Source organism: Alligator sinensis, unplaced genomic scaffold (assembly GCF_000455745.1).
Source record: "Alligator sinensis unplaced genomic scaffold, ASM45574v1 scaffold375_1, whole genome shotgun sequence".
NCBI classification, from domain to species: domain Eukaryota; kingdom Metazoa; phylum Chordata; order Crocodylia; family Alligatoridae; genus Alligator; species Alligator sinensis.
Window position 1 is genome coordinate 2,645,734 of NW_005841928.1, and position 6,602 is coordinate 2,652,335.

General features: G+C 48.3%; 1 protein-coding gene across 2 annotated transcripts in view; it reads right to left on the reverse strand.

Annotated features, from left to right (window-relative positions):
* The window catches only part of SLC16A7 (solute carrier family 16 member 7), a 135,580-nt gene extending 132,539 nt beyond the window's left edge, over nt 1–3,041 (reverse strand). Inside the window, exon 1 of one of the 2 annotated variants that reach the window (XM_025198778.1) lies at nt 2,683–3,041. The gene's annotated coding sequence lies outside the window, so the exon portion shown is untranslated. The remainder of the gene's footprint in view (nt 1–2,682) is intronic. The other variant, XM_006019413.3, reaches the window with a different exon arrangement.
* Nucleotides 3,042–6,602: the final 3,561 nt, after the last annotated feature.

The window sequence follows — 6,602 nt, forward strand, 5'->3', positions numbered from 1 at the left end:
GCTGAAACCCCCTTTCCACAAATCATGTTCATGGACAATATCCAATGGTTCTGGGGGTTGAATCTGGCCCACAAGCCATAGGTTTCCAACCCCTGAAGTAAGATATGAATATGTTTTGTGAATTTGTTATGAAAACATTTCCCAAATATAATACTTAAACATAAACCCATCAGCCTTTCTTTTGTTGACCTTCTAATTTCCCTACTCACTTTCTCCATTCATATTTTTTTCTAAAAATATTTATCTTTGAAAATAACCTCATGATTCCATGCAGTCACATTAGGCTTGGGATACTGTATACTCGGGCATAACAGGTATGTTGTTGAGTTTATGGCCCCATTCCTGCAAATAGAGCTGTAAGCACCTCTTTCCTTACTATTTGATAAGTTACTTGAGAGCCTCGGATGGAAGTCACTATGGAAACACAAGTAATTATTATCAATACAAGTGAAACAGAGATGAAAGGCTCCATAAACTATTAGCCTTTCAAGATTTCCCCGTGTAGGCTTTCAGTAATAACTTCAGTAGGGTTCCTACTGCACTGAAAATGTGGATGCCTGGCATCTGATGGACTCTATGTATCTGGACTGTTTTTCTGTCTTTCATGCATTGGAGAGTTTCTGGGAATTTATTCCTACATTGGTTCTGTACCTGACTGAGGTAAAGAACGTGCCTCTGAATCCAGCCTACCAAGGATCACAGGTCACCGGCAGCTTCTCAGCCTGTTCTTAACTTGTCACTCAGCAGTAATGTTCTATGGGGATTGCTCCAACCGTGAGGAGTAGCTGGGGTATAAGAACACACATGCCTTCTGCATCAGGACAGGTGGGTATGGGCAAAGGCCTGATTACCAGGGATCCTGATTTTCTCGGGTTTAAAAAAATCCCCAATTTTCAGATATAAAAAAGTAACCCCAAATCCACATTTTTCCATGACTAAAATGACACACCACTAATATAGATACACAATCTAATAGATAGCTATATATCTATAGATACGTATATATGTATCTATCTATAGATACGTATATACATACCTATCTACGTTAGCCTGTGTATCTATATATTAGCGGTGTGCAATATTAACCACGGAAAAATGTGGATTACTTTTTTATATCCGAAAATTGGGGATTTTTTTTTAAATCTGAGAAAACCAGGATCTGTGCTGATTACACTGCTCGTAGTGAGAAGGCCCCTTTTAAGCAGGCCAGTTTGACTTATGAAGTTAACATGGGCTTGATGCTGATGAAGCAATGACTAGCGCCCTGTTATGAAGGGGGTATAAGTCAATTGATCTGGGGAGAAACTAAAAGAAAGCAGGGAGGGGAGTGAGTGAAGTCACAGGTTCAAAATGAGTGCACCAAGGGGGGACACTGAGCAGAGCACACCGGCCAGCACCCACTGCCCCTCCAAGGAGTCCAAGGAGCTAGTGGACACTGCCCGGTGAAACTGCCCAGTCATGAAGGGATGAGGGGCTGGAAAATGGCACCACGGGCTTTGGGGGTCCTCCTGGCCAGATACCTATCCAGAAAGAATGCTATTAGCCCAGTAACCAGGGCACCCCCCTTTTAAACAGGCCTATTTGTAATCCTTCAGGGGCGTGGGCCTGCCCTAGGCCCACCATGTAACCTTTTAGCCTCCCTCAGACAGGGAGGCTACAGAAAAGGGTGGCAGTTGATTACGGGGGACAAACAATAAAGAAAACAGCAACAGGAGTGAATGTCAAAGGTTCATATCAAAAGTGCCAAGAGGGGACACCGAGCAGAGCACACCTGAATGAGTCCAGGGAGCCCTCAGACACTACCCAGAGAGGGGAACGCACTGGTGCGAGCAAAGCAGCCCCGCAGGCCCTGAGGGTCCTCCTCCCGGGATAGGTGTATTAGCCATTAGCTGGGCACCCCTTTTCAAGAGGAAGCCCTGAGGGCAGCTGGGGTTGGTCCCCACCTGCCCACAGGACACGAGGCAGTTCCAGCAAGGGAACAAACCCCTCTTGGTTTTGCACTAGGCCTGCGCACCACCAAAGGCACTGGGTAAAGAGCTACTAGATGCAGCCCCCTCCCAGCCAGCAGAACCACCAGGGTTACTGGGGCGACCCCACATCAGACCATGCCCGGGGGGATTTCGGGCTCCTCAAAACGAGGGCGAGTCGGGGCAGATGTTGCCAGGTCTCTCCTGGATCCTGCTGGGGTGGGGCTGTTTCATCAGCATCCCCTTCACCCCACGCCCGACACCGGGCTGGGGGCAGGAGAGCGGCTCCAAGCCCCCTTCCTGCCCCCTCAGCTGCAAAGCCCGCTCCCCCCACCCCCGCAGCGCCGCCATGTGTGTGTGCATATGTATGTGCTAATGTGTGTTAACGTGTGTGTGTGCGCATATGCATGTGTGCGGCAGCGCGGGCCCGGCTGTCAGTGCGATGGGGGGCGGCCGCGTGCCCCCCCGCGCGCGCGCGTGTGTGTGTGGGTGTGCGGGGACTCAGTGCACACACACAGGCCGCCCAGCAGCAGCGGGAGGCGGAGGCGGCGGCGCCCGGGGGAGGGGGCACCTGAGCAGACGCGGGCCATGATGCTGAGCCCCCCCGCTCCTTCCTCCCCCGGAGCCGCCGCCCTCCTCCTCCTCCTCCCGAGCCGCGGCGGGGCTGAGCGGGGTCGCAGCCTCCTTCCTCCCTCCGCCTGGCCGGGTACTTTACCTGCTCTGGGGCTGGCTCTAATCCGCCGCCGCCGGTTCCTCTCCCTGCCACGGGGATTATTTATTTATTTCTGCCCCGTGACGTGTCCGGCAGCCGCGGCGGAGGCGGAGGGAGCGGGGCCGGGCGCGGCGGCGGCGGTGGCTGCTGCTGGTCCCGACCTGCCGCCGCCGGGACACGGCGCCGGGAATGGTGTCAAGGGCATCAGGCGGCGGGTGGGGCGGAGGCTGCTCCAGGAGACGCCTCCTGGGCCACCCAACCCGGCTGCTGGGCAGGCGGAGAGCCCGCGGGGTCCCTGCAGCCCAGCCGGGTCGCCCACCTGCTCAGCAGTGCCCTGAGGAGCTGGGGGCAGCTGGGGCTCCTGAGCCGCCTCCTTCCTGGCAGGGCTGGAGCCCCCAGACACTTGTCCTGACTTGACCTCATGTTCAGTCGCTTGCAACCTTGCTGAACCTGAGGCGCCTGGCATGGGGCCCTGCAGGCTACGCGGGCGCATCAGGCTGCACTTTGGGTGCTGGATCCAGCCCTTTCCAAGAACAGATTTTCTCTCTCTCTATATGGACTGACTGACTGTCTGTCTGTCTATCTACCCGTGAACACCCTGTGCCTCCCGAGCCTGGGGGTGCACGGCAACCGCCAGGGCGGAGCCATGGCAGTGGCAAGCAGGGCTCAGCAGCCGCAGATATGTCAGCGGCAAGGGTGGGCTGAGCAGGGACCACCGGTGACAGCCGTGGTGGTGTCAGCAGTGAGGGGGGGTGGCAAGCACGTAGTCGCAATTGGTGACCGCATGAACGACGAATGCCCCCAGCAGCTGGGGGGCACCGCAACACTGGGCTTGGGCCTGCAAGTAGGATGCTCTCCAAAAGTTTTGGAAACATCTGAAGCCCCAGTTGGGGGGAGGATGTTTGCCAGTAGTAGGACCGCTTACGGTACTGGAGTGACTCTCGGATTTGGAATTTGTTTTGGCTAATTCGGCTTGGAAAATGGAAAATTTAAATTAAAAAAAAATCTATATCTATCTATCTATCTATTGCTTCTCAGCTTTGTGGCTCAGATCAAGTGTAGTCACTACACTGGTCTGGTACCGGAGCCGAAAAGGATTTAAATGGCATTGTATAGTGGAGGGTGTACCCCTTTCCAAATGCACTGCAGACATGATACCCTACGAGTCTTGTAATTAGCTTCCCAGTGGCCAACTTCCAGTGGGAGGATCTCAGCTACACACCTACTTTATGGAAATGGGGGACTCCTCCCTAGCTTGTTCCTGTGGCCGTTGGCTGAAGGCAAGCAAGACTCAAGGACATCCAAACCCCAAGCCTCTGGGCTTGAGCCTGCTCGTAGGGTGCCTGCCAATGGATTTGGGAGTATCTGAAGCCACAGGCTGAAAAGTAGGGTGGAGGATACTTGCTGGTTGCACCGCTACATATGATGTTTGAACGATTGATTTTTGCTCAGTGAAAAGGATTGAACTGATCTGGCTAATTTAACCTGAAACATGAAACATTTCCCAAAATAATATATATATCATAGAATCATAGAAAGTTAGGGTTGGAAGGGACCTCAGGAGGTCATCTAGTCTAACCCCCTGCTCAAAGCAGGACCATCCCCACCAACTAGATCATCCCAGCCAAGGCTTTGTTGAGGTGGGCCTTAAAAACCTCCAAGGATGAGGATTCCACCACCTTTCCAGGTAACCTGTTCCAGTGCTTCACCACCCTCCTAGTGAGAGAGTTTTTCCTAATATCCAACTCAAACCTCCCTTGCTGCAATATATAGATATTTCTTTGGCGGGTATCTATAGATCTGTATAGTCCACACATGGGCAAATCTAGAATTTTGAAGAGAGGGATGCAGATGGTAAAGTGTGCCATCACATATGAAACAGCACACATTTTTATCTGGTTAAAAAGAAACTAGAAGCTTTACTAATACTTCAGGGGCCAAGGACTGTACTATTTAGCTTTAAGATTGAAGCAAAAACAAAACTAACTTCATTGGAATGAGTAAAAAAGAATCTGCAGGGCTGTGAAATAGGAGCTTCATTACTAGGAGCAGGGAACAAACTGGCAGAACAAAGTCTGGCCCGATTGATGGAACATCAAGACTGTTAAAAAGGAGAGAGGGTTGTTAACATCTGTGAAATGAAGTCTTTAGAAGGAGTCAGGTAGATTATAATGAGCCATGAAGTCAAGTGAATCCTTCAGCACAGCCTGACTAGAAATGCTGCTGCCACTGCTAGGAAGTTGGTTTTGAACTTTGGGTGGACCAGGAATTAAAAGGGAGCAATTAAAAGGTGCAAATGCACCAGTGCACCCCAACCACCCTGCATCTATCCCTGAGTCCATATTATAATACATATATAGTCCATATATAGACTATGTCTCTATAGGGAGAGTCCAAATTATATATGTGGACTGTCTACGTATCTATGGACCCTATATACATACATATACATATACATACATATATAGATAGATGGATAGATAGATAGATATAGTCCATATTAAACACATTCAGGTTACTTTTTTCTTTCCTTTGTTTCAGAGCAAGGACTTGAAATTTGGTGGTTGGTTGGTGTTTATATTAGGAATACACTTTGAGTTATAGTTGCCCCTTTAAAAAAAAATTGATTTCACACATCCTCGGAAGAGGTTATTTAGAGAGAGAACTAAATTCTTCAAAACTTCTGTAGGTCGGGTCCTGTGGAAAAAATAGTGTGTTTCTTCTTATTTTATTACTTTTATATCTTAATCAGAGCCAACCTTTTGGAACACAATGGGAAGTGAAATTTTATATACACTGGAGAAAGGTAAAACTGTATGTGGAATGGGAAGATGTTCTGTTTTATTATGTCAATGGGAGAGAAAGGAGGATTTTTTCAGTGATTGTTTTTGGGGAAAATATTTTTATTTTACAATTTGTATGAATATTTGTTAAACTCTAAGATGCCTACACTTGAAACTTGAATGCTGTGATGATGTATTGTATTCCCCTCCTATCCCTACTTTCTTTTCCTTTTCTTTCTTTTTTCTTTTTCTTTTTCCCCTTTTTGGCGCCATACAGTGTGGTATATCATCTGCCCTGATTACAGGCTCTTCAGTATAGTTAGGGGCCATTTTGTCATATTTTTTACAGCACCAAACAGAGTGAAGCCAAAAATTCAAGCCTACTGAAATGCAAACAGTAAGGCAATCCCTTTTATGCAAGGCTTTTCTTTCTGAAATAGGCTGAGTAGCTCTAAGTTGAAACATGATCTCAGCCAATATTCCTTCTACTACTAAGGTGCCCATGGTTAGGAAATATATCAATACGCTTAAAAGAAAGGCCAGCAAAACAAAAGACAAGAAAAAAAAACAAGCAATGATTAGTCAGAGTGTGGGGGAATAAGCTTCAATAAAGGCCTGTTGCCAGAGTCTCTCAGTTACATCCATGCCACCTCAATGATGTCAATGGGATTGCAGTTGTGTGAATAAGTACAGAAGCTGGCAAAAGATCTTTCATAGAGAAGCTGTCCATATTCAAATCCAGGCTGCATGGTTAGCATGACAAGCCCTGGCAGCTGTTTTCCATGGAAAGCCTATTCAGGCACACCCTATTCCCCTAGAAAAATTATAGACAAGGGAAAATCTTGGATATTACCTATAAAATGCAAAACAAATAAATGGGACCATGTGTTTTTGTGCCTCTAAGACATCTAAGTGTTTGCTGCAACTAGCCTCAAAAGCACATCTTGCCTCCAGAATATGATGCTCCTGATCTACACAGAGAGATACACAGCTCAAAACAGGAAGACCTTGGTTCCAAATCCACCTCACCTTAAGGGAGTCAGCTATATTTCCTACTTCCCAGGAAAGCGCATTAACCACAGCATCAGGTTATGGGTTAGACATCTTCCACTCGTCCTGTTGAACCCATGCCACTGGGGG